The following is a 27,432-nucleotide window of genomic DNA, read 5'->3' on the forward strand; positions in this document are numbered from 1 at the left end:
TGGAGGAACGAGGGTTTTGGAGAGAAGACACGCATAGCTGTGGCAGGCTCAGAGGAATGGTCGGGTAAGAGTAGGTAGCCAACGTCTTGCCATTTGGTCACGGAAGACCTTTGGGAGAATAGTCAGGAGGAGCTGAGCTGCCACAGGCTGCACAGCGAATAGGAAATGAGAAAGAAGCTTCCAGACAGCAGGAGGAGGAGTGGGGTGTTTCTTTGTTTTTGTTTTTAAATTTTTTTTTAATGTTTATTTATTTTTGAGAGAGAGGGAGAGACAGAGTGTGAGCAGGGGAAGGGCAGAGAGAGAGGGAGACACAGAATCCGAAGCAGGCTCCAGGCTCTGAGCTGTCAGCACAGAGCCCCATGCGGGGCTTGAACCCACAAACTGTGAGATCATGACCTGAGTGGAAGTCGGATGCTTAAGCCACTGAGCCACCCACGTGCGCCTAGAGTCACATTTTATAAAGCTTGTTTAGAAATGTTTCCAGAAAATAAAAATAAGTTTTGTAATATATCAATATATTTTGGGTGCTTTCGATACCTTTAGTAAACTGGATTGTAAACATGAAGTAGTGAGTCAGCTGGTCTCATAAAGACATCTGTGCGTGTCTGGAGACGCTTCTTGAAGCAGAGATGATTGCATTTGGGGAATTACCTTTGGTTATTGCCACTTCTGTGCCAGTAATCTTAGGCTGAGCTAGTGGTCAGTAGGAGTACAAGTTGTTGTTACACATTTTTGCATTATCCTCTCTGAAAACTTCGGTTTGGGAGCTGGTATTCAGAATTAGCCACTAAAAGTTCTGAAACTGTTTGCTCTGTGTGTAAGTTATTCTTTGGTGGTAACATTGTTAGACATGTATGTATGAAACCCTTTTTTCTTTTTAAAAATTTTTTCATTTTTCATTTTTTAAAATTTAAATCCAAGTTAGTTAACATGTAGTGTAATAATGATTTCAGGAATAGAATTTAGTGATTCATCACTTACATACAACACCCAGGGCTCAGCCCACCAAGTGCCTTCCTTAATACCCGTCACCCATTTAGCCCATCCCCCCATCCAACACCCCACCAGCAACCCTCAGTTTGTTTTCTGTGTTTAAGAGTCTCTTATGGTTTGTCTCCCTCTCTGTTTTTATATGTTTGTTTCTGTTCCCTTATGTTCATCTGTTTTGTATCTTAAATTCCACAGATGAGTGAAATCATAGATTTGTCTCTCTGACTTATTTTGCTGAGTATAATACATTCTAGTTCTATCCATGTTATTGCATATGGCAAGAATTCATTCTTTTTTGATCTCCAAGTAATATTCCATCGATTTTGTGTGTGTGTGTGTGTGTGTGTGTGTGTGTCCATTTATCTGTCGATGGACACTTGGGCTCTTTCCATACTTTGGCTATTGTCGGTAGCACTTCTGTAAACATTGGGGTGCATGTGCCCCTTTGAATCAGCGCTTCTGTATCCTTTGGATAAATACCTGGTAGTGCAATTGCTGGGCCACAGGGTAGTTCTCTTTGTAATTTTTTAAGGAACCTCCATACTGTTTTCCAGAGTGACTGCACCAGTTTGCATTCCCACCAACAGTGCAAAAGGGTTCCTCTTTCTCCGCTTCCTTGCCAAAATCTGTTGTCGCCCGAGTTGTTCATTTTAGCCATTCTGACAGGTGTGAGGTGGTATCTCACTGTGGTTTTGATTTGTATTTCCCTGATGATGAGGGATGTGGAGCATTTTTTCCTGTGTCATGAAACCATTCTTTAATGACAACTCGCTACACGTACCTCGAAGGAAAATCACCTGTTTTTCCACTGTACTGAAATACTAAGTTTTTAGTAATGAGAAGTTTTGAATAATTTATCGAACAGTTACTAGGTGTCAAGCAGAGCTAAGAACCGTATAACCTTACCTATGAAGTAGGTACTGCGATTATACCCATTTTACAGATGAGTGAATGAAGGCACAGCCTCGATAAGCCTGAGCGACATAGCTAGGAAGTGGCATAGACTCTGTGTGCACCCAGGCGTTCTGACGCCCCTGCCTTCTCAGATATTACGCTGTATTTCCTCTCAACAGTGCCCGGTGTGAGCGGAGTTAGATGAGTGGTCTGCATTTCCTTTGTGGAAGCTGTCATTGTAATCATGTTGTGTTTTGTTTTTTTCTTGCTTGCTTCCATTCGCATCATTTGCTATTCTGTGAGGACATTGGAAAAGTTGCTGAAGAAAGATATCCCCTTCCCGTGGCCGGGTTGTCATTTGGTTAGACACGGAAGATAGAATCTTCCAAGAAGCCACACGGTGTGTGTACACCCGTCAGCCTCAGGGGAGCGGGAGGAAGCGTCCTTTCCTTCTCCTGTCTGTCCTAGGAGATGTGGCCCTAAGGCGAGCACCGGGACGCCCCTTCTTCTCGGGACGCACGTCTCTGTTACACGTGTCCCTTCTGCCCCACCTGTTAGGAAGCCGGTTTGAATGAGATGCATTTCTGTTTCGCCGGGAACGTGAAGGGGATCTTTTTAGTACTTTCGGCTTACTTTTTATTACTGTTCCACTTTCCTAAAGGGGAAACTCAGCATCCTGATACATAACGTGACCGAAGAATGTTTTCCCAGCAGAAAGCTTTTTTAGCGTTAAATGGCCCTCTGCCCCCGCTCTAGCCAGTGCGGTAGCCGTTCGCCACATGTGGCTAGTTAAGATGAATTACAGTTAGATAAAAGGAAAGACGCGCTCGGGCCGTGTACTGGCCACATGTTAAGTGCCCGAAAGCACACATGCGGCCCAGGATGGAACGTTCCACGGCTGCGGAAAGCGTTAGTGGGCAGTGCTGCTCTCGGCACTGGGCGCATCGTGTGGTTTTTAGCACGACCGAAACATAGGATTACTGGGCGCTGCCCTCGGCGAGCGCACGGCGGGAGCTGCTCGCGAGTTCGGGTGGCCGTACGCAGGACACGGCCTCGATCTGGAAAGTAGTCCGCGTTGGCCGCAGTGGCCGCAGTACAGAGGTGTGCCGTACCGATCCCAAATGAAAAATGCACGGCCAAAGCCAGTAACGGCCTGTCGCGAGAAAGGATTTCTTTCTCCGTCTTGGAGTGTTCTGTCCAGGCTCTTCTGCCGTCGTCACCTGAGGATTGTAGGAGCAGAGCGGGCAGCCGTGTGGCCGGCTGGTCTTCGTAGGCGGGAACTGAGCATGTGGAAGGCTGTCTTCCTTGCTTTTGTTTTATGTCCACCGGAAACGATCGCCAGACTGGGTAGTGGGGGCTTTTTTGTTTTTGTTTTTGTTTTTGTTTGTCCTTCTGAAACGTTTGAAGGCAAGTCCTGGATTGCTGTCTGTGCCACAGTTTGAACTTTAACCAGTGGCTTGGTAGCTGGAATAGGTTATGCATTTTGCCTGGAAAAAAATCGAACTGCTTTCTGAAGGTTGACTAAAATGTTTTAACTCTTCCTAGCAAATGAGGCGTGAAAGAAATTGTCAAAAGGATGGAGACAAAATTATTGCAGCACTGAATGTTTAACTGGCTGGTGATGTTCTACCGAAGGTGTGAGCCGAGCAGATAAATGTGTAAACGGCACCTTTCTCCTTTTCTCCTACCCGATTTTTCACAGCTTGTCTTCACCGGAGGACCTAAATCCATGTCAGAAAAATCGCAGCCCTTCTGAAAGTGTTAGATTATAGTGTCGCTATGAGGAATAATTAAGAAGTACTATAGGCAATGGATTAGGAGAAATAAACTTCCTGTTTGCAAACATCTTACTGCACATCATCGTTAGATGAAGCAAAAATAAATTTTTAGTGTTTCTGGAAGCTTGATTATGTGTGAAGTATGTCAGTGGTTCTTTATGCCCACACACTTCTCTGTTCATTTGCTGTGCATGGTTCTACTCAGAGTAATAACCTTTTTAGGATTTAGGATTTCAGGGTTTAGTTGTTTGAATGATAATGGCTTGAACTGAAAGATAATGAAGTGTTTAAGTCATGGGCTTTTTACTTCTGAAATAGCAAATGTTAATTGAAGGACCAGCTAGAGATGTACGAGGTGGCACTTTAAATTTTGGGCGACTCCTCCTCACTTCCATTTTGAGGCTTCTCGTTAGGTTCTTAGCATTTAAGATACAGCAAATAGAAGGTTATAGCTCTCCCAGCCCACTGGGGCTTTTAATTTCAAGCATAGATCATAGAATGGGCAAAAAAGATGTTCCGTAGAGAGTGTGAGGGGAGAAGTATTGAATAAATAAAGAGAAGGATGATGCATGGGCCTTGGTTTTCTGTGGCTAAGTAGAAGTTATTTTTTACATTTGTGAGTATTTTTAGCATCTTATAAGCAAAGGGGTATATGAATACATGTGTATGTGTGTTTATGAGTATGTGTCTCCTGTATATGCGTGTGTACGTATTTGGTACAAGGGCAAGTATGGAAAACAGAGAGAAGCATCATCCTGTCCCACTAATACAGCGGGTAGTACGTTTGCATCTTTCTTTCTCCTTGTTACTTCCAATGGGTATATATGTGATTAGGACCACTTCTTTCATCCTTATTTTACTTACTACTGTAGTGATAGGTGTATGCACGTGGTACAATAAATTGATTATACAGCTTCCAAGCAACCATGTATTTTATTGGACTGACTCCAGTATGCAGAGATGATTGAGGTTGTGTGTGTGTGTGTGTGTGTGTGAGGTTTTTGTACATTTATTTAAGCCTTTCAATGAAGATTTAAGAGCCAGCATTTTATTTATGGAATGCAGACTACATTTGTAAATTTATGCAATAGAAATGCATGTATATTTCCTGTGAGTTTTCACATAGAGAGAGGTAATGGGTCTTGCAAAGATTGTAGTAGATGCCACTTGCCTTTTTAAGAGGGAACCTGAGTATTTTCCTTTCCCCTTCTTTCGATTGGCTCTGATCTTAGAGCCATCTGTCCTGTGTCTGTCTTCCAGCATCTGTTATCTTCATTCCTCTGTGTGCATCTCTGACTCAGACTTACCTAGACTTTGCTTTTGTTTTTGCATTTCTTCATGATTCCCCGCCCCCCCCCCCCTTCAAATGAATTCTCCTTTTGTTTTCATGGTGTAGTTTTTGCTTCCTTTTGTCTTTTTATTCCTTTTCTTTTTCTTGATCCAGTTCTTTCTGTCCCTCCTCAGCTGCTCACATACAGCGGATCAGTTTAAGCTTCAGCCTCCACATCCTGCCCTTGGTGGGCCATTCAGACAAATTTTTTCTTGCGTGTCTTCATTACCTTTTGCCAGTATGTTTCAAAAATTTGGCCTTCATGTCCCTGTTTTTTTCTCTTCCTAAAACTGTAAATTTTAAAGATGAGGCAGGATTACTAATTGCCGGTGTTTGTAAAGAGACACGAAATTAGAGCAGGAGTTTAACAAATGCAAACATCTCGCTAAAGTTCTGTCCTTTCCTCACTGACCTTTGCCCGCTTCACTAATACTTGCTGATCATAAGTATGTATTTGTTTGCTTATATTACTTAGGCTGGAAGAAACCTCCCGCAGCTTACCCTGAGTCTAGATGCTTATTCTGGAGTCTGGTCTTGGCTCCTTGGATTTGAATTGTAAGGCAAATTTAGCATAAACACTTAACTTTCACCTGCCTCTTGCTGGGTAGTATGCTAAGTGAGGGAAAGAGTAGACAGAATAATCCAGTGAGTAAGCTAGTCCGTTTGAATCCCCACCTCTGCCACTTACTATTTGTGAGGTGGCGATAATTAAAGTAACGAAGTGCCAGGTTGTTTTGGGGATTAAATGAGAGAGTACATGTAAAGCCCATAGAAAGTGTTTTCTAAGTGTTGACTGCTCTATTACCATTACCGTTATTGAGGAGACAAGGTTTCCACTTTATTCAAACACAGTTAGGTGTTGGTTTGCCTAGAGGAATACTCTGCTCTTAGAGCTCCTACTAGAAAAAAATGTTTTTTTCATTCAGAGACCAACTTCGCTTTTATTTTCTTCCTTTTCCGCATGTGGATGGAAGAAAAAAATAGGAAGAGTTACGTACAAACTTTGAGACCTTGTGATGTGCTTGTTTTCCAGTGAGAAGGCTCATTTCTAATTTATATTATGGTCACTTTGCCTCTGTCACGTTCTCTAAACTAGGTTTAATGCTGGGCCCGAATATCTTAACCACAAACCTTGCTGAGTTTCTACGTCCTTACCAGTAGAATGGGGACTAAGTGGACTGTCATGAGGATATACTGCCTAGGTCTTCAATAAATGTTAAACTTACGTACAGTGCAGGTAAACAGACCTTGAAAGCGTGCAAAAAAAAAAAAAAAAAAGGGCATATTGTTTTCAAAAAGTGCTTTTAGTTTCTGAAGTTGGGACCCTGTGCCTTAATGTGTCAGTCAGCCAGTTGAAGAACGGGTTCTGGCTTTGACTTATATAATGTCATCTGCGCTGGCTTGTGGGTGTCCCTGCTCTCTGTTCTTCTAAGAGCACGTTTTACAGAAAAATACATTTCACAGGCTTTTTTGCAACCAGAGTTTAAATGTGGATCCTTTGATTTTACTTAGTAATAATAACTTTGCAGATCATTTCATAATTTCCGAAGTGCCTTTCGTACCTGGTTGTCTCCATCTTGCGAGGTCTGGTTTTGTACCTGCAGAAGCTGAAGCATGGTTCCTCGGTGAAGGGTGCAGCTTGAAACCAAACTGGGTTTTGTTCTCCAGGTCTGAGCGTTTGCACTGCACACCGTCCCTCCGGTGTGTTACGGTAATTCTTCAACTTACAGACATTTTAATTTAAGCATTTAGGTCAGGGATGGGCAGAGTTCTCCTATGAAGGGCCAGGTAGTCAGTGTTTTATGCTTCATGGCCATTGTCTTAGTTTCAGGATCTGGACGCTGCTGGTGTGGCATGATAGGAGCCATGGGTGGTGTGTGAAGAAAGGGGGAGGCGGTGTGTGCCCAGAACACCACGGATGTCAACATTTGAATTTCATGTAATTTTTGTATGTTCTGAAATACCTTCTTCTTTTGATTTTTGCCCTCGGCTGTTTAAAAATGTAAAGAGCATTCTTAGCACACTGGTCCTCCAGAAACAGGTGGTGGACTGGATTTGGCCTGTAGGCCGTAGTGGGCCTCCCTCCGGTGTAGATCTTGGTACGGGCGGCGCGGACCTTTTTCGTTTCAGGTTCTATCCACATCGTCCACCGTCCCCCCCCCCCCCCCCCCCCCCCCCCCCCCCCCCGTTGGCCGTCTTTATTTACACAGCTCTGTCCTCCGGGATCTTGGTCAAGCAGCAGCCCTTAGCTTAGCCAGCACGGAGCTGGGAGGATTTCGGCCTTTTAAACGAGACTGGGGTCCTCATCCCTTGGGAGTGAATGGATCACCCAAGGTTGGCAACCCCATTAGCAAGAGCATGCGTGCATGAAAGCAGGCCTCTGATTCTCTGGTCAGTAGTCTATCTTGTTTGAACTGTTTCTGGCTATGATTTCATTGTGTTTTTTCATGTTCCGGGCACTCTATTTAATTTCCTTATTCCCCTCCCCCCCCAGTTTTGAGTTTTATTCTGAAAAAAATTTTTTTAAATTACAGAAGTGTAGTACATGAATATGTTCTATAAAAAAAATGCAAACACTGGCCAAAACATGTATATTGAATATTTAAATTTCTTTTACTGCTTCCACTTCCCAAAAGTATATACTCTTATGTTAAATGTATTTTTTCTAACCTACTTTTCCTTTATTTATTTATTTTTTAACTTTTTTTTAACATTTATTTATTTTTGAGACAGAGACAGAGCATGAACGGGGGACGGTCAGAGAGAGAGGCAGACACTGAATCCAAAGCAGGCTCTAGGCTTTGAGCTGTCAGCACAGAGCCCGACGTTGGGCTCGAACTCACGAACTGTGAGATCATGACCCGAACGAAAGATGGACGCTCAACCGACTGAGCCACCCAGGCGCCCCATAACCTACTTTTCCTTTAAAAATAGTGCATATGGCGTGCCTGGGTGGCTTAGTCGGTTAAGCGTCCAACTTCGGCTCAGGTCATGATCTCGTGGTCTGTGAGTTCAAGCCCTGCGTCGGGCTCTGGGCTGATGGCTCAGAGCCTGGAGCCTGCTTCCGATTCTGTGTCTCCCTCTCTCTCTGCCCCTCCCCTGTTCGTGCTCTCTCTCTGTCCCCAAAATAAATAAACGTGAAAAAAAAATAGTGCATATGGCGCGCCTGGGTGGCTTAGTCGGTTAAGCGTCCAACTTTGGCTCAGGTCATGATCTCGTGGTCTGTGAGTTCGAGCCCTGCGTCGGGCTCTATGCTGACAGCTCAGAACCTGGAGCCTGCTTCGGATTCTGTCTCCCTCTCTCTCTGCCTCTCTCCTGCTCACACACTCTCTCTCTCAAAAATAAGCAAAAAAATAAAAAAAAATACACTGGATATGAACACATAAAACTACATAAACGTAAATAATCCATGTATAAGATCATATTATATACATTCAATTGGCCCTTTTACCCCACTGAAGCCTCTTTTGGACATACCCCATTGGTCCTGCTTTTTAACTTGGGGTAATTTTGTGTATGTGGTGGCAGAGACATTCTCTTATTATTGTCTAAGGAGTCACTGAACAATTGAAAAAACCTCGCATTGTCATTTCTGCGGTGCTCTGCTGAATCGTTTTTGGAATGTCATTGTCTTCTGAGGCAGTTGGCCAAGAGAGTTTGCCTGGAAGGATCATGAGCTCTGCATCACCCTTTTTCTGACCCCAGCAGATGCAGTCCTATGCCTTTTGTGTCCTTGTTTACCTGTGTGCTGTTCATAAAGTTTCTTAAAAGGAGTGTGATATAAAAAGGCTGCCTCTTTGCCAAGATGTGTTACCTTCGAAGCTTTAACCCTGTTGTATCCCAAAGCTGAAGCAGAGGGAGACATTTCAAAGTAATTGAATTCAGTAATTGAAATTTCAGAAGTAACTGAGAGAAGATGAGAGCATTTCTTATTTGGAAGGCATCTGCTGGATTTTTTTCCTTAAGTTATTTCCATTGTATGTAGTTAGCGTCAGAAATAAGAATGAAGAGAACAGAAAGGACAACATGCAGTGGGATAATGTAGATCTTTAAATACTTCAAAATTCTCTGGGGCGCCTGGGTGGCTCAGTCGGTTAAGCGTCCGACTTCGGCTCAGGTCACGATCTCGCGGTTCGTGGGTTTGAGCCCCGCGTCGGGCTCTGTGCTGACAGCTCGGAGCCTGGAGCTTGCTTCTGATTCTGTGTCTCGCTCTCTATCTCTCACAGTCTGTCTCTCTCTCTCTCAAAAATAAATAAAGAATAAAAAAAAAAATTAAATACTTCAGAATTCTCATTCCTTTTTAGGTATATTACTAAATAGATATCCTTGTCAGAGGGCAGCCATAACTTTGTAATTAAAATCTCTGAGAAAAATGGAACCTTCATCGTATCTTTTGGCAGTCTGTCATGTGGTGGTCTTGTGAGTGTGGACTCTAGCCAAAATTGACCTTGAACCAGAATGGCCCTGGTGCTGAAGTCAATCATTGTAGTTCTCTTATAGTCCCCATGGTGCAGATTTTCTTAGAGTCATTACCTTTTTCCCTTTCATTCTCTTTTATACTTGTGTTTCTTTTTCAGTTCAGCCGAAAATTAAAAAAAAAAAAAAAACTGCTTCAAGTACATGAAGTCTTCATAAACAACTTTTTCTAATCTCTGCAAATATGGAAATTGACAATAAAAACATCTGTATTGTTTGTAAGAAGGCTTTATTCATTAGTTGGACAAATTCTTTATTTGCTGATCTGGTTTTAAAATATAAATGATTATCCTGCCCTCTTTTGCTCCTGTTTTTGTTTGATGAAAGGAAAGAAACTTAAAAAAAACCCACACATTTAGAGACACAAAAATCTTTGATTAAAAACAGTTAAGTCGGTGCCTGGGTGGCTCAGTTGGTTAAGCCTCTGACTTCGACCCAGGTGATGATCTCGTGGTGAGTGAGTTGGAGCCCCCCGTCCCCCCATTAGGCTCTGCACAGTCAGTGCTTGGGATTCTCTCTCTCCCTCTCTCTCTGCCCCTCCCCTGCTTGAGTGCTCTCTCCCCCCCCCCCCCCCCAAAATAAATAAATAAACTTCAAAAAAATGTTTTGAAAAAAAAAGGGGTTAAGGATTTTTGTTTCATCGACTTTGGGGAGAAATCTCTCAGTTGTACATAGGAGTTCTGTTTCATCTGTGTGACTCTAAAATTAATCAGAGTCACATGGCTGAGCAAATCTCTGAAATATTACTTTCTGGAGATTTTTATTGATTGTGTCTGATTTATTCAAGTGATATGCTGTTACTCTATTAAAAGTAAAACACCAGTAACCTAATCTAGTAAAGCGTTAACTGTCTTATTTTTGGCCTCCTTTACACCTCTTATTCTGCGTATCAAGTTTGCCCCTTAAAGGCTCAGTGTGTTTTGGCTCAGGACTGAACAGTGTCATGCTATGCGTGACCTCCTGATGTAAAGAAATGAGCACATGAGACCCACTGTGAGCCTCTGGTCTTTCTTTGCTTTATGTGCTTCGCGAAGGACGTGGTTGTTTTACACCCAGGGTGTTATGGTGGGGTATTGACATTTTAGCGATCCAGAAAAAAACTGTGTAAATTCGGCTGCCTCTCTTTTTCAAAGGAAACGTTATAGTTTTAATTTTGAAATCTAGATGAAACGTAATCCCTGGAGTGCCCTTGCACTGTTGCAGTATAATCTTTTCATACGCTACCTGATTTAGTTGGAAACAAATTAGTAACTATGCATGCTTAAAGGAAGCAATTTAATAAACAGGATTTTAGAGAAACCTAATCAGAATTGTAAAATGATACTAGCGAATCAATTGCATTATACAGAATTACTAGGTTAGATGTAGCCTCTAGATAAGTGTGAACAAATCTGAGGCTTCTGCGCCACCGTTGCGAAGAGCATTTACAAATTTGCTTTTCTCACTAAAAAAAAATGGGGAAGGAAACTCCCTTCTCCCTGAAGTTCACTGGCTCATTCACCAGTGATTAGAAAACAGCCCTTTCCCAGCGCTTGGGCCGAAGCCAACCGGAGGAGAGCTGGCTGCAGCTGGGGACGTGGTCTCTCAACTGAGGTTCGGCTCGCCGGGCAAGGCCAGCTGTTTGGCGATGGGCATGTGGTCGGGTGGCATGAAAAAGACGACGAGACGCAGCCCCACACTTGGGGGCTTAAGTGGTCTTCTGGGAGCCCCGTGTGGCTGGCAGCTGAGGAGTGGGACTCAGGAGCGCGCCGAGGACCCCGCGTGACCCTGGCCCCATCTCCCAGGCCTCTGGCTGCCCTTCACGTGTGAGGCAGAGGCCCTGGGAAGTCAACAGCTTTCACTGTAAATCACTTTTATCCCACGTGAGCGTACATGTGCTATTAAACAGTGGCCATGAGTTTTAGTCACCGATTTCACTTCACAATTTTGTACACGTTTTCTTATATTGGCACCATTACTAGTAACTTTTTTCCTTTTTTTTGAGCCCAACTTTAGGTTGGCCTTATGAGCTGACGTTCACTGCCGTATTTATTCAGGGCACATGTATTGTGCGGAAGATGCTTGCCCGCCAGCAAGCAGTATACCGTCTTACGGGGAGGGAATCGAGGCCTAGGGAAGTCGAGAAGTCGCCTCATTTCAGGTCCTCTGGCTGGTGGACTACAGTTGGGACTCCTACTCCTGTTCTGTGTGTGCAGTGACGCGAGGGGTGTTTTCCTTTATCTGTGTGAACTATCTTGCCATTTAACTTGGCCTTTGCCTTTGAGGAGACAAACAGAAAATTGCTACCAGACTGCCTAAATAACATAATAAGAGTTTTCTTCAAAGGTCTCCGAGGCCACAGAAGAGACGGGTTTTATTCTGCCTGGGCTTTTCAAGACCAACTTGACAGGGAAGGTGATCCTTGAAGGATTAGGGGCGCCTAGGTGGCTTAGTTGGTTAAATATCCGACTTTGGCTCGGGTCATGATCTCACGGTTCGTGAGTTTGAGCCCCGCATCGGGCTCTGTGCTGATGGCTCGGAGCCTGGAGCCTGCTTCGGATTCTGTGTCTCCCCCTCTTTCTGCCCTTCCCCCACTCGTGCTCTGTGTCTCTCTCTCTTAAAAATAAACAAATACTTTTTTAAAAACAATGAAGGATAAGTAGGACTTTGGTCAGAAGTGGGAAAAATAAGAGCTCCCAGTAACTTCTGGGACCGTACGTTGTAAGGTTTCCTGTCAGGGAAGATAGCAGAGCACCAACACCAGTGTTTTTGAGCCGTAGCGGCTCCTGTGGGCGTGAGGAGGAGCCATGTGGGAAGTATTTTTCCTAAGCTGTGAAATAGTTTTTGTTTGTTTGCTTTTGCTGCATAACAACTTGAGTGACTTATAAACCACACACATTATCTCAAGAGTTTCTGTGGGTCAGGAGTCCACACCTCACTTGCTGGATGCTTTCTGTTCAGGGCATCAGGAGGCTGTGACTAAGGAATCAGCAGGCTGCATTCTCAGCTGGAGGCTTGACCGGGGAAGGTGCCCTCAGACTGTTGGCAGAATTCACTTCCGTGTGGCTGTAGCTTCATAGCGGCTTGCTTCTTCAGTGCCACCAACAGAGAGAGAGTCTCTGCTGTTGGGAGTCTCTAACTTCTAGAGAGGCTGGACTCAAGAGCCCACATAATTATGTCAGGCCCATCTGGGATATTCTGTTTTCATGAACTCAAAGTCAACTGACTCGGAATCTCAATTACATTTGTAAAATCCCCTCACCTTTGCTATGTTTTCTGGGTCGGGTGCAAGTCACTGTTCTTGCCCAGACGCGTGAGGGGATTGCACAAAGGTGTGGATACCAGGAGGCAGGACTCTGGGGATCCCTCTTAGAACTCAGGCTGCATGTTATAAATCAGTAAAAATAAAAGTGGTGCATCTTAGTCTGCTCAGGATGTTGTAATAAAATACTGTAGACTGGGGTGGCTTTAACAACAGAAATGTATTTCTTGCAATTCTGGAGTTCTGACAGGGTTCCAGCAAGGTAGGTTTCATTCTGAGGTCTCTTCCCTTGGCTTGCACACCTTGCTGTGTGCTCACATGACCTCTTCTTTGCGTGTGTGTTGGCGGGGGGGGGGGGTGGGGGGTGGGGGGAAGAATGCGAATGCCCTGGTTACTCATCTTATTATAAGGACACCAGTCCTGTGAGATGAAGGCCCTTACCCTATGACCTCATTTAACCTTTATTACCTGCGTATGGGCCCTGTCTCCAAATACACTCACGCTGGGGATTAGGGCTTCAACATACAGATTTTCGGGGGACACAGTTCAGGTTTGTTCATATCACTGGTTATTTATTTACTTTTAATTTTTTTAAGTTTATTTATTTTCAGAGAGACAGAGATAGCATGAGCAGGGGAGGAGCAGAGAGAGAGGGAGAAAGAGAGAGAACACCAAGAAGGCTCCTTACTGCCAGCACAGAGCCTGATGTGGGGCTTGAACTCATGAACCGTGAGATCATGACCTGAGCCAAAATCAAAAATCGGACTCTTAACCGACTGAGCCACCCAGGCACCCTCCATATCGTGGGTTATTATTATTCTTTTAATGTATGTTTATTTTTGAGAGAGAGAGAGAGAGAGGGAGAGAGAGAGAATGAGCATGGGAGGGGCATACAGAGAAGGAGACACAGAATCTGAAGCAGGCTCCAGGCACTGAGCTGCCAGCACAGAGCCCAACATGGGGCTCAAATTCATGAACCGTGAGATCACGACCTGAGCCGAAGTCGGTCGCTTAACTGACTGAGCCACCCAGGCACCCCCATATCACGGATTATTAATTGGAGTGGCTTGGAGCAGGGCCTAATGGCTGTTAGAGACTTCTCCAAAGAGCACCAGCCAGACTTGGGGAAATCCTGATTCCATTCTGTTGTAGTGTGACTTTGGGCAGGTTCCCTAAACCTAGGAGATGATTTCCTTCAACTAAAAATAGTGGTGTGTAATATTAAGTACTTTGCAGCATTTTTGTTAGAATTCGTCTCATGCCATTTGTAAAGCACCTAGCATAGGGCTTGGCTCGCAGTAGGCACTCATTAAATGGTGGCTGTTATTATATTTGTGTCTTGATATTTCTGTATATCTTCTTCATCTCTTAGTTTACCCCTTAAATGACATAAATTCCTCATTAATCCTTGCGTTTCTTGCAGCTAGAAGTTATTACCCACCCTTAGCTGAGCACTCATGGGACTTTATTTTCTCTGTCCTGTGGTGTGTACAAGCTTATTTATACCTAGTATTATTTACATACATCTCTTATTTTCTCTGTTATAGTGTACATTCCTTAAAATCAAGGGCCATCTTCTACATTTAGCATCTTTCATGGTGCTTTGCACCTTGATATTTGTTCAGTTTATTATTAAAAATATTTTTAAAAATTAAAATTTTTTAGATGTTTATTTTTTAGAGAGAGAGAGAGAGAGAGAGAGAGAGACAGAACACAAGCAGGGAAGGGGCAGAGAGAGAGGGAGACACAGAATCCGAAGCAGGCTCCAGGCTCTGAGCTGTCAGCACTGAGCTTGATATGGTGGCTCGAACCCAGAAACCACGAGATCATGACCTGAGCCGAAGTCAGACGCTTAACCGACTGAGCCACCCAAACGTCCTTGAATCTTTGTTTCTTAACCTTTTCTAATTCATCCCTCATTTTGATAAACATAAATTTTTTCATACCTCTTCCCCAGCTTTCAGATATATTATCCCAAAAGACTAAGTCCCTACTTCCTCACCTCCCTTGAGATGACAGAAGCTAGATTTTGTCTTTAAAACCTCAACAATTGATATTATTTTATCAAGCTGTTTTTAACATGGTATGTTGTAAAAATGATACTTCCTTCCCCCTTTTCCCCAAATAGAAAATTATAACCCAGAATATACATTTTCAACTGCACCGTCATGCCTGCCCCCATTCCTGTTTCTATAGCATTCATCCATTTTCACCTCTTAGAATCCAGATGCTCTGAGCCGTTTCTGCCATAGCGTAGAATCCTGTCCTAGGTGGTGGTGATGCAGGCATTCAGTGTTCATGTAAAATCTTCACTCCCTTTGCACCTGGAGAAGAGATTTCTGTGCCTTCCTTTTTCGGTTCTTTTGTAATGAAAGGTGTTAAATTGATATGCATTTGAATTAGTGAACTCTCTTTGCTGAAACAATTGTGTGTGTAGCTTAAGAAGTGGTCCTAAGCATCTGTTAGGCTTTTATAAAGCCTTTTTCCACCCCCCAGAACTTAAAGCACTTTGCAGACATTACCTTATCAACACTTAGCACATCCCTGTGAGCCAAGTGAAAATTAGAGACCATTGCTCTTACTCTGCAGGGGAGTTAAATGTAGTTGAGAGGTCCAGGAGGGGGCTTGCCCTTGTGAGCCGCAGGTGTTTGGGCTGGGGAGACTTGGCCTTTCTGTTCTCTAACCGTGAATTTGTCATGTTAGCCTGCATCGTGGGAGCGGAGGAGTGGGTACAATGTCCCAGTTAGCTCTCTTTACCAAGCCAGCAAACAAACACCTTTGGTCACAGGATAACAGAGCAAATTTATGAAGTGATCTTTCTTTTTAAAGGAAATTTGTGGCTGAACCTATGAATCAAAATTCAGCGTACCGAAAAGAAGGTAAATTACGTCTGGTCTCCCGAGGAGGCCTCTTTTAAATTCAAAGTGACCCCTTTAAAGAGGCCTTATTTGGAATTGGGTTGCATTGCACGGGGATTGTTTTAAATGAGCCCCCTCTGTACTATGAAAGTTGTTTTGCACATTTGAAAGTATCTGAAAACAACTTGGCTTTTTGCAGTCTACCTTGCCTTTTTGGTATGTTGAGATGGTGGAAATGCAACTGGGGGCTGGGAGGAGGCAAGATTTTAGGGGCTTTTGCAGAATTGGGTGTCCTTTCTGAAAGGCGAATTCATGGTAAAGAGAAATTGAATCTTTGGCTGGCTTGATGCTTTTGCAGGTTAGTTTGAAAATACTATATTGGTAATGTGATCTTACTTTTAATGATATTCAATAACTTTAAAAAAGTTCCCTCTTTCCTCCCCGTTCTGTACTCGTCTTACCCTTTTCTTTTCCATGAAAAGTAATTTTTAGTCTAATTTTTTTTTATTTTTTAATTTTTTTATTTTAATTTTTTTTTTAGGTTGCCTTTTTGTTTTATTGGTCGTTTCCTTCACTGAATACACCATAATTTGTTTATCCATTCATCCATTTTTTTTAAATTTATTTTTTAATATATGAAATTTAGTCTAATTTTTATTAATTGATTGTGGTGACCGATTTTTAGGTGAAGACCCATCAGTTACCAATAGACTGGTAAATAGTGAGCGATAAACTATAAAAAGTGTGTGTATCTAACAGTAATAGACATCGATGTTTCGGGAAGCCTGAGTGAGTGTGCGCTTCTCTGTGATTTGGACTTCCTTAAAATGGATGGATATTTGTCGTAAGCTAAGATTTCTGGTCAAGCTATTTATTTATTTATTTATTTATTTATTTATTAATTAATTAGAAAGTGTAGGAAAGGCAGAGTGTTTGTATACCAAGATACATATTTTGTAACACAGGTTAGAATTTACCTCTGGTGCTTTTACATTCTAGTTGTTATTTTCCGGTATAAAAATCTTTTATGCCTCAAACCCTAGATTTGTACAGTAGTTAATTTAGCAGATAGGTATTGGTAGAGAGCGTAATTACCATGAAACACTTTCAGGTTTCTCCCAGGCTGAAGGGGGTAATGTGACTTCTTTGGTTTTCCTCCTTTATCCCTTTCTCCCCTCCCCCATTTTTAAAATAGCAGTGCTTTTCATAGTCAGAATTTCATGTTGTGACACCCTACTCAGAAGTTATGACAGCAGGGTAATGACAGCAACTGCCTCCAGAGAATCAATCAGGCAATTAATTTTGTAAATGAAATGCTGATTATACAAAGCTTCACATGAGAGGCCCAGTGATTAAAATCAATTTAACAAATTGTTTCAGGTGGGACTTGATTAATAATTTGCCATAAATGCTGAGGATGTATGACCAGCATCCCTTGTTGTTACTCCTGCTATCCAGCTATATATATAAAAATACCTTGTTGTCACTCTTACTATCCAGCTCTCTGTAAAAATCCACAGGTAAGCTAAGCACTTTGTCATCCTAGGACACTAACGGGGATAGAAGCCATATGCACACACACACACTAACTCACATATTTACTCTTTGTGTGTTTGTCTACCTAGATAGACCTAGCTAACAATGAAAATGGAATGCATTATTGCCATTCTGGTTTATGTTTTTCTGTGTTCTACTTAAAAACCAAAAACTTGCCCAGACAGGTTTGGGTACGACCAAGTTTAACAGGTCTTTTTTTTCTATGTATGATGTTTTAGACTTTTATTATGCTAACATATATTCTGAATCTTAAAGAGTGGCATCTGCTTTATAGACATTTTCCATTCTTTTTTTTATAATAGTCATGAAAGTTTATGCTCCTAACAACATAGCTTCAAAGTATATAAAGCAAAACTGATTTAAAAAAAAAAAGGAAAAAATAGCAAACCCACAATCAAAGTAGATTTTATATACCTCTATCAGGAATGAACAGAATAGGGGCGCCTGGCTGGCTCAGTTGGTAGAGCGTGCGACTCTTGATCTCGGGGTTCTGAGTTTGAGCCCCAGGCTGGGCATAGAGACTACTTTGTCCCCACGAGGCTGCTGTGTCCCTGGAGGTGTAGGGTCCTGGGTCAGACCCATCTCTGATTCCCCATTCTTAATTACAGGAACAGCTATATAAACATAGTTTGGGAAATGGTGTTGTAAGAATATTAGAAATAGTAACATTCGAGGCTGGAAATAAAAAATGCCAATATGTGGGGCATTATAATCTGAATCCTGGAGAAGTCGTACTTTGGAATAGGAGACACAGCTGGATGTCCTTCTCACGTTCATACACTAAGCATTCGTTAAGTGCCTGTTAGAAGCCAGACTTGAGATCCGGTGTCATAGTGTTCATTACTTAGAGCTGACGCGTCTAGAAGGCGGTCCAGTATTATTTAGGAGAGGGTGGCCCAGGGAGGGAAGGGTTAGGGTGCACTTGAGTTTCTTTAGTTTTGATTTTTTATTAATGAAGTAACAGGAACAGTGATTGTTCACTGTGTATGAGAAGGTGGGGGCTATGAGGAGAGTTTGGATGAGGAAGACCCCATTTCTGCCCCTAAGGTGCTTGCTGACGAGAGGCCCCGTAAGCATAGTTACAAGTGGTTGTGATAGCCGTTTAGTATCTGTTAAATGAGATAGTGGCAGCATATGGTGGGAGCCCTGAGAATGCAGAATACCTTATCTGGTAGTACTTTTGGGGGTTAGAAAGAGTTGCTAAAGTTTACAGCTGCCAAAGGCGTGTGGGGTGCAAGGGCATTCTAGAAAAGGGTGTGCCTTAGTGCATTGGCACAGAGGTGTGTAGAGGGGCTTCATTGTCGAATGAAGGTTCATTGAAGGTTCACTGTAGGTTCGTTGTTGAAGACTTGGCAGACGGCAGGTGTGGCACCCTAAGGTGAGCCTTGATTCTTTGGGTGTTGAACTTCTGGGTTTTGAGTTCTTTAGACCTCTTTGTAGCCCTTTCCCTGCCTTTTTGACTTGTAGAGCAGTTTATCGATAAGATTTCTAGTCAATGAATGAGGCAGAAAGGAGAAATATGTCTAACTGTCCACATTCCTTTTGATTCTCACCACGACAGTTGGAAGTTCTGGCAGGGAGGAGGGATGATTCTAGGATTACAGAATGCTAGAATGGAAGGGGCTGTAAGGGCTCATCTTGCAATCCCTCACTTCACGTGAGGAGTTGTAAGGCTCACAGGGGTGGAATTGCCCAGGAGTAACAAGCTCTCACGCTTAATTGAGCAGTTAGTGTGTGCCAGGCACTGTGTTTTGGGTCTGCTGTGTTCTTTCATACTACAAGCATACTACGAGGTGGCTGTATTATGCTAACTTTTCAGAGGAGGAAGCTTAAGTGCAGAGAATTAGCACAATTTGCCTGAGATCACACAGTAAATGGGGACCTGCCATGCAGGCCAGGCAGCCTTAGTTCCAGACTCTGTATTTGACCCCACTCTGCTGTACCAAAGAAGGCCTGATGGCTGGATCGCTAGAGAGTTAGGCTCCACCTAGCACAGCAAGCACTTCAGCCGTTAATTAGTTGGCGATTAGTTGGCGGTCTCTGAACCCTCTCCTTCCTCCAACGGAAGCTTTGTCAACCACAGTTTGGGGATAGTTCGCTTTTTGTATTTGTACTGAGATTTAAAACACTGGCAATGTTTTCATTTGGATAGTTGCTTTCCTCATTTTAAACGAGACAATTTGATGCGGGGGGGGGGGGGGTGGCCCTGCCCTGCCCTGCCCTGCCCCGCCCTGCCCTGCCCCGCCCTGCCCTGCCCTGCCCTGCCCTAGGAGGCACTGCTAGAGAACCAGGTCTGTTTACATCCTTTGAGCGGGGAGCAGGGTCCCATGGGGAAGGTGGGGTGTTATGAAAGCTACAGAAAAAAATTTTTGAAAGTTACAGAAACAAATAAGGGAGGTTTTCTGGTTAAAGATGGTACATTTACATCTTTAAAGCTGGTTGGAGATCTTTTAAAAAGTATAGTAAGAAACCTGAGGAAGCAGAAAAGCCTTTATTACATCTTGAAGGTTGAGGCTGCTAACTTGGAAATGTAATTTGTGGGGAAGGGTCTCTAAGCAGAGCAGGGTTTTAACCTGGAAGGTCTTTCTTTCTTTTTTTTTAAATTAATTGTGTGTGTGTGTGTGTGTGTGTGTGTGTGTGTGTGTGTGTGTGTAAGCTTCCTAGGATCATTTTTTTTTTTTTTAAACCTCCCTTTTTAAGGGGCGCCTGGGTGGCTCAGTCGGTTAAGCCTCCGACTTCAGCTCAGGTCATGATCTCACAGTCCGTGAGTTCGAGCCCCGCGTCGGGCTCTGTGCTGACGGCTCAGAGCCTGGAGCCTGCTTCACATTCTGTGTCTCCCTCTCTCTCTGACCCTCCCCTGTTCATGCTCTGTCTCTCTCTGTCTCAAAAATAAATAAACGTTAAAAAATTAAAAACAATAAATAAGAACCTCCTTTTTTTAAAAAAAACTTTATTATTATTATTTTTTTAGTAATCGCTGCACCCCACGTGGGGCTTGAACGTAACCACCGCAAGATCAAGAGTTGAGTGCTTTTCTGACTGAGCCAGCCAGGCGCTCCTTCCTAGGATTATGTTTTAACAAGTATTTAAAATATATAGTCAGGGGGCTCAGTTGGTTAAGCATTTGACTCTTGATCTCAGCTCAGGTTTTGATCTTGGGGTTGTGAGTTTGGCCCTGTGTTGCTCTCTGTGCTGGGCATGAAGCCTACTTGAAAAAAAGTTAAAATCTGTGTTTTGCCAGTTTTAGTACATTTAGGGAAAGTACTGCAGCCCCATACTCCTCCCCAGTTATATCTCACCACGTACCCTTCTTTTATTCTGTGTGCACGCTTCTGGTGTTTTGACTCTTTTGGTTCTCTAGGTTTCTTTTCCCCAACGTTCCTCCTCACAGGGCCCCCTCCCCAGTGGTGCCAGAGGCCCCAGTGACACTGTGTGGTCATTGAGGGCCCTACTTGTAGATAAAAGATACAGTGATTATTCCGGTTTTTCAGTTTCTTTTTGCCCCCTTCTTTTAGCTTTATTTTGAAATAATTTCAAATTTACGGGACAGTCTCAAGAATAGTGCAGAGAGGTCCCCTATACTTTTTACTTTGATACATCAGTTTTGAACATTTTGCTACATTTACTTTTACCCACCCACCGATCTACCTACAATGTATTTTCTCAGGAGCTTTTGAGAGTAGGTTGCATGTGTCTGCCCCTTTACTCCTTAATAGTGCCAGTGATTTTCCTGGAGTGTATTTCCTGGAGTGCATTTCCTGGGATGAGGTGGTTCTTTTACATACCCCAGGGCCGTTAGCACCGTTGGGATATTTAACTTGGGTGCAGTACTTGAACTACGGTCCCTATTCTGATTTTGTCCGCTGTCCAAATAGCATCTCTATAGCAATCTTCTTTCCTTCAGTGTGGGATCCTGCCTAGGAATTATTATATATGCATTTAATTGCCCTTTTTCAGTGTATACTGAACAAGGGTCATTTATACGTGGATTTTTTTTTTTTTTTTTTTTTTTTTTTTTTTTTTTTGCTAAATCCAGTACGGTACTGTAAATGTATTTTTTCCTTATGGTTTTTCTTAAGTTTATTTGTTTTGAGAGAGACAGAGAGAGAAAGAAAGCATCAGCGTGAGTGGGGATGGGGCAGAAGGAGAGGGAAAGAAGGAATCCCAAGCAGGAGCTGGAAGTGGGGCCCGATCCCACAAACCATGAGATCGTGACCTGAGCTGAAACCAAGAGTCGGATGCTCGACTGACTGACCCTTCCCCAGGTGCCCTTCCTTATGATTTTCTTCAAAACATTTTCTTTGGTTTACTTTATTGTAAGAATACAGCATATATATGTAGAACATACAATACATATACGAATACATGTTAATAGACTAAGATATTGGCAAGGCCTCTGGTCCACGGTAGGCTAATAGTAGTTAAGTTTTTGGAGAGTCCAAAGTTACATGTGGATTTTTGACTCTGTGTGGGGTCCGTGCCCAAACTCTGATGATGTACAGGGGTCAACTGTGTATTAGTCATATTAACTTTTTTTTTCTTTGGACAGTCACATTACACTGCCACCAGTATATGCTTTCACTTAATCATGGCTCTGATAAAGTGGGTCTTTTGTGGGGTCGTGCCTCCGGAAAGCATGTTTACACGGGGGGCTGGCGGTCTGTGTAGGCAGGCACTCTTTGTCTAGAGATTGGTAAGTCAGTTGTTAACCTTCAGATATTTCTATCGGTATTTTCTTTAATGCAATTTTGAAGTCGTTAATTTTAAAACGTTAATGAAATAGTTTCAAAGAGGCGAGATGGCAACCACGGCGATTGCTGGGGAAACCAGGAACTTCGCGGTCTGTCTTCAGGTGCTGCTCTGCCATGTCTTTGGAATTATTTGTGGATGCAGATCACACGCCAGACATCTTCAGAACGGTTGTCTTTTTGAGGGAGGTATTATCTTCACTTGAAAGATGGGAAAACTGTGGCTTAGAGCACTGGAAGAATTTACCCGACGTTTCGTGGCCAGTCAGCAGCAGGAGAGGATTATGAACCCAGGTCTACCCAATGTCAAACGTTATGCTTTTCCCGTTGTGGTAGACACAGCATGTTAGTTTCTGCTTGTTTGCAGAATCTGATAATTGGTAGTGGCTCCCTGCAGCTGTGCAGGGTGGAAGATTCTGAGGCTTACTGGACTTCGGGAGAATGAATACTAGGATTGATTAGCAGCGTTTCTCTCGCCTGCACATTAGTGGAGGGGTGGAGGGTATCCGTGCCTCTTGGTGATTATTCTGACGTTACACTTCCACCTAATAATGATGATCATAAAATCTATCCCTATTAAAAGCCTGTTTTGTGCCAAGGACTTAACTATAGGATCTCCAGTTCTGTAACTCTACAGTGAGAGTGGCAGTGTTCTTGGTGTTTAGATGTGTTAACTGAGATGCAGAGAGGTGAAGTGTGACTTTCTTCAGCATTACACAGCTAAAAGTGATGAAGTCAAAATTTAACATACTCTTACAAAAGCTTCCTTTCTTGATTTAAATCTGTATTTATATGGGAAATATACTATATGATTTTTCTTTCTTAAATAAGCCTGCTACTAAGTTGTCAGTTGTGACACAATGAATATGAATGATAGTGCCTACTTAGAGATGTAAATTTTAGAAATTGTCAAAGCCATGGTAATAGCTGTACAGTTTTTTTTTTTTTTTTTTTGGGCGCTGAGAATAACAAATCTGCAGGAAAATAGAAATATATACCGTTACTATTTTGATATTCCCTTTAGATCTAATCTAATTTTGAAATAAAAAATACATATATATGTGTGTGTGTGTGTATGTATGTATATATACACATATATATTTATACACACACATATACATACATACTTGGGTTCATACAATTATTACATTTGCTAAATTAAATTTAAAAGTATGGTGCAGACAGTAATTTACTCACTGAATTGACTTAAGAAGTTGCTGAGCTTGGGGGATTAGGCAAATAATAGGTTTTCCCAGGTTATAAAAATCTGCCCCAAAGTGGGGAACGAAAGCAGTCTTATTTTCTGGACTTGATTCTGTGGAATCTAGATGATAGCTCTAAATGGGTTTAATATTTTTCTTCTCACTTCATCATTCCTGTTCCTGTGGGACAGTCTAGCTGGGGAGACAGACATGTATCAAATAGTCACTCAAATAGATGTTCTTGCAGGCTTTCCTGAGGGCCATGAAGGAAAAGCACAGTGTTTTCTGAGGGGAGTCCTGCCTCACTCTGGTGTTCAGGGAGGGTTTGTCTGAGGACAGGACAGTAGGGCCGAGTTCTCCAGGAGCATAGAGCTCCTACGTGGAGGGGACAGCACAGTCAAAGGCCCAGTGGTGGGAAAGCAGGTGGTTTTTTAGAGCCCCATGGAGGCCAGTCTGGTCGGAGGGGGCGATTCCCTTTGGCAGCAGTGATGGGTCCAGCTGTGGTGGGACTTGGTGAGGGATGTCTGTGGTGGGACAGGAAGGAGTCAGGATGCATCCTGGGATCCTAACCAGTACATCTGAATGGGGAGTGTCTTTCCCTGAGATCAGAAACGGGTGGGGAGGGTACTAGGCACCCGGGCAGGAATGTTGGGTGGCAGTTGGGTATAGAGCTCTGGGGCTCAGGGAATCAACCAAGGCAGACACGTTTGGGGGACACAGACATGAGGAAGTAATGGAAGCTGTGGCTTTATCTGAACTTGTGAAAAGTGAAGCTTTGTGTGCAATGATGCTTGATTCTTTACCTCTTGTACTATTGACCGTCAAGAAGCCTTCATTCCAGTTAGAGTCCTATTTAACTGGCGATGTGGTGTTGAGAAAGTCATTGCTTCTTCTGTTCAACACATGTTAACTATGCCAGGCATTGTGCTCAGTGCTAGGTATACAAAGATGAATAAAACAAAATTTTTCCCTTTAATTAACAGTGTGCTGGGAGACAAGAAAATAAATAAATTACTGAGTCATTTCACTCTGACTTCCATTTGCTAATTTGTTAAGAGGAAAAGAAAGAAGATTTTGGAAGCTATTGCTATGTGATAAATCCTGTGGTACTTCATTTAATCCCCCAGCAACACAAGAGGTGAACATGACCTACTGTTAGACGGGAACCTAAGTTACACAGCTAGTAAGTTGTATAGGTAGGACTCACACACCAGGTCTGTCGGACTCTAAACTCCCTGCCATTCCCTTATACCTTTTTTGTCTAGAATTCTAAGTGTTTTTTTTTCTTTTTTTTTTAAACCATGGACTGTTTATTTTATATGAAAAAGATGGAGGGATTTGAAGCAGGGAAGAGGTGGTCACTCAAGGCAGGTGTTTGTGCTTGCATAGTAAGCACTGTAAGTGAATCAGCAGAGTTCTGTGCATCAGTGCAAAGGATTTTCCTAAGGTTTATAATGAGGACCTTCCTCCAAGAATGCTGATGCCTGGCTTTATGTCAGTCTTTAAAAATGGCACTGGTGGTTAGCTGAAGGCTCTGTCTGCTTCCTTGACCTCTTCAATAATTTTGTCAGTGACAGTGGCAAAGACATGGAAATGGCATGCTGATTTAATTGGTGGTTGATGTCAAGATAGGAAATACAGTTAATATGTCAGACATCAGGCTGGAATGGTGACCAGAAATAAGCAAAATGAAAATAAGCAGAGATACAGACAAACTTGTACCACTAGAGTCAACTAACCAACTTTATAATAGAAGAGGGGAGAAGTGGGTTTCATTACATCTGATGGGATGGATCATGAGTGTGATGGGGGAGCCCCCCGGGTGGCTCAGTCGGTTAAACATCGGACTCTTGATTTTGATCAGGTCACGATCTCGCATTCATGAGATCGAGCCCCAAGTTGGGTTCCATGCTGGAATTGGAGCCTGCTTAAGATTCTCTCTCTCCCTATCTCTTTCTGTCCCTCCCCCCTGCCCCCACCCCCCGTCTCTCAAAAAAATTTAAAAAAAATTAAAAAAAAAAAAAAAGGTGTGATGGGGCCACCAAACAAGCACAGAGATCCAAGCCCACATTAGTACCAGGATAGGCTCTGGGAAAAAGGAGCAAGTCCCTTTTGTATTAAGGGGACCAAGGTTTGGCATATTTTGCTCAGAAAAAGGAAATAGATATAGCTGTCTTCAAATTTCTGCAAAAGGATCTAAGTAAAACCAATGAATGTAAATCACAAGGAACAGATTTTTGTTATAGAGAAGAAAGGAATTAATAACATTCATGGTTGTAGACACTTAGGGGGTTCATACATACATCACCTATGAACCAATGAGGTTCTTTTCTGTTCTCAGATGCTTTGTTTCATTGCTGAATCCTTTATCCAGAGTATCTTAAGAATTGTGATCAAGTGAACGTGTATTAAAGTACTTTGGAAGTGCATGGTAGATGTTGGTCATTATTTGATAATGGAGGTCAGGAGGCTCTTTGGATAGGTTTTTCGAGGATATTTCATTGACCTCTGACATTATAGACTGTATTTGGGATAGACATACGTCATAGATGCATTTTTTAAAGTATCCCTAAGTTAAGATTCAGCTTCTTCTGCATGGTACTTTTTTTTGAATGTTACTTTTTATTGGTAGTTTATGGAGTTACTTTATATATATGTAACAGCGTATTAATATTTTATGGCTAATCTTAATTCTGGAAAGTGAAAATCCAGTGGTATTTTAAATGTAGAATATAATTAGGAAAAAATATTGTGTCTTCTGCTCCTGTCCTGTGTAATGATAATGTATATGTGACAAACTTCTTTATTTAAAATTACACATCAAAACATGTTTCTTTCAGATAAAAACTGCACACATAAAAATTTCCTACAGTCCTATTTTTACAATTTTTTCCCTTCATCCCCTTACCTTCTCTCTTCTTTCAAGTTTCACTCTGTGGTTCCACACATATGTATGTTCTATGTAACTTGCCTGAAGGAAACTCAAACCAAAAATACTCACCGTGGTTGTCTCTCCAAGTCCGTATATGAATATTTTGGTGCGTCCCTGCCCCTCTTCCCACATTGCAGATGGCATCGTGGTTAGAGGGCACCATGGTTCTTGGAGCCAACAACAAAACAGCCTCTTGTTTTTCTTTTTTAAATCTATTTACTTATTTTGAGAGAGACAGGGAGATAGAACGAGTGAGCAGGAGAGGGGCAGAGAGGGAGGGAGAGAGAGAATCCCAAGCAGGTTCCACACTGTCAGCACAGAGCCTGACGCGGGACTTGAACCCTTGAACCATGGGATCATGACCTGAGCCAAAATCAAATTAGATGCCTAACCGCCGGAGCCAACCAGGCACCCCACAACAGCCTTTTCTGCCATGACTAATGTCTTAGAATTCCACTTCTTGGTCCTTCCCTTACCATCGTAGAACGTAGCAAACATTCCTGTATCGACAAGGAGAACTTCCAATGTGTCGATACTCAGATTCGAAGTTCCAGGGTTTTGGTTCAGGTCCTCATACACGTTACTGTCTTGTCATTATTAGTATAAGTAAAAGCACAATGGTGTTAGATGCTGGGTGCATTTTTCCCTGCTTCAGTCTCATGGCCTGTGTGGATGCATGCTGCAGAGGAGGGGACTGTGGGCCTGAGTCAGGACGCTTCTCTCCTGGTCTCCGCTCTGCACGAGTTCCGCAGCCCCGGGCAGGTCCCCACAACTCCCGGCCCCCATGATGTCATCTGGGATGGAGAGTTTTCTGGGCGGTGGGATTCTGTGGTGGTGGTGGCAGTGGAAACTGAGGGTCTTGGGGTTTTCTGGCCTGAGGAGGAATATGTACATAAATAGGTACGTTTATGAGATGAAGGAAAGTCTTTAGTGCCTGGCGCCTCTGTGTTTGATTTAAACTGATGTTAATGCCATTAGAAGAGCTTGACCAAGAATGTTGCACTGTATATCATCATTGGCTTCTTACATGTCTTCTGCTTATGTGTACAGACAGAATCAAGGTAGAAATTGGCCAGGGAGTTTGTTACACTTTATTTTCGAGAACGTTTTACTTTATGCCATCAGCCTTCATTCCGTGGAGTTCCTGAGTCAGCACAATCTAAGTCGTTTGTGCGGTGTGCTAAGTGAGACACACATACAGAGCTGCGGAGCATGGGCATTGCCATTCTAGACAACTTGGGAGGTAAGAAGGAACACCTGAGAAATGAAAAACTCGTACATGAGTTCCATAACAACACGAGGCAACTCAGAAGTCTGTTACCAGCGGCGTAGGAGAGATTTCGGGGTCCGTCCCATAGACAGTGTTTCTGGGGTGTGGTGAAGGGGGACGCTCTGCTGTCCTTGAACCGGGACTTGAGTGAGCCTG

The 27,432-nt window shown here is 42.8% G+C and overlaps 1 protein-coding gene and 1 non-coding gene across 9 annotated transcripts in view; both read left to right on the forward strand.

Moving 5' to 3' along the window:
- Window positions 1–27,432, forward strand: part of ARID1B (AT-rich interaction domain 1B) — a 447,008-nt gene that overhangs the window by 18,874 nt on the left and 400,702 nt on the right. The window lies entirely within an intron of this gene.
- TRNAK-CUU lies at window positions 17,567–17,639 on the forward strand. Its single transcript has one exon. It is a non-coding gene; the product is annotated as a tRNA-Lys (tRNA).

Source organism: Panthera tigris, chromosome B2 (assembly GCF_018350195.1).
Source record: "Panthera tigris isolate Pti1 chromosome B2, P.tigris_Pti1_mat1.1, whole genome shotgun sequence".
NCBI lineage: Eukaryota > Metazoa > Chordata > Mammalia > Carnivora > Felidae > Panthera > Panthera tigris.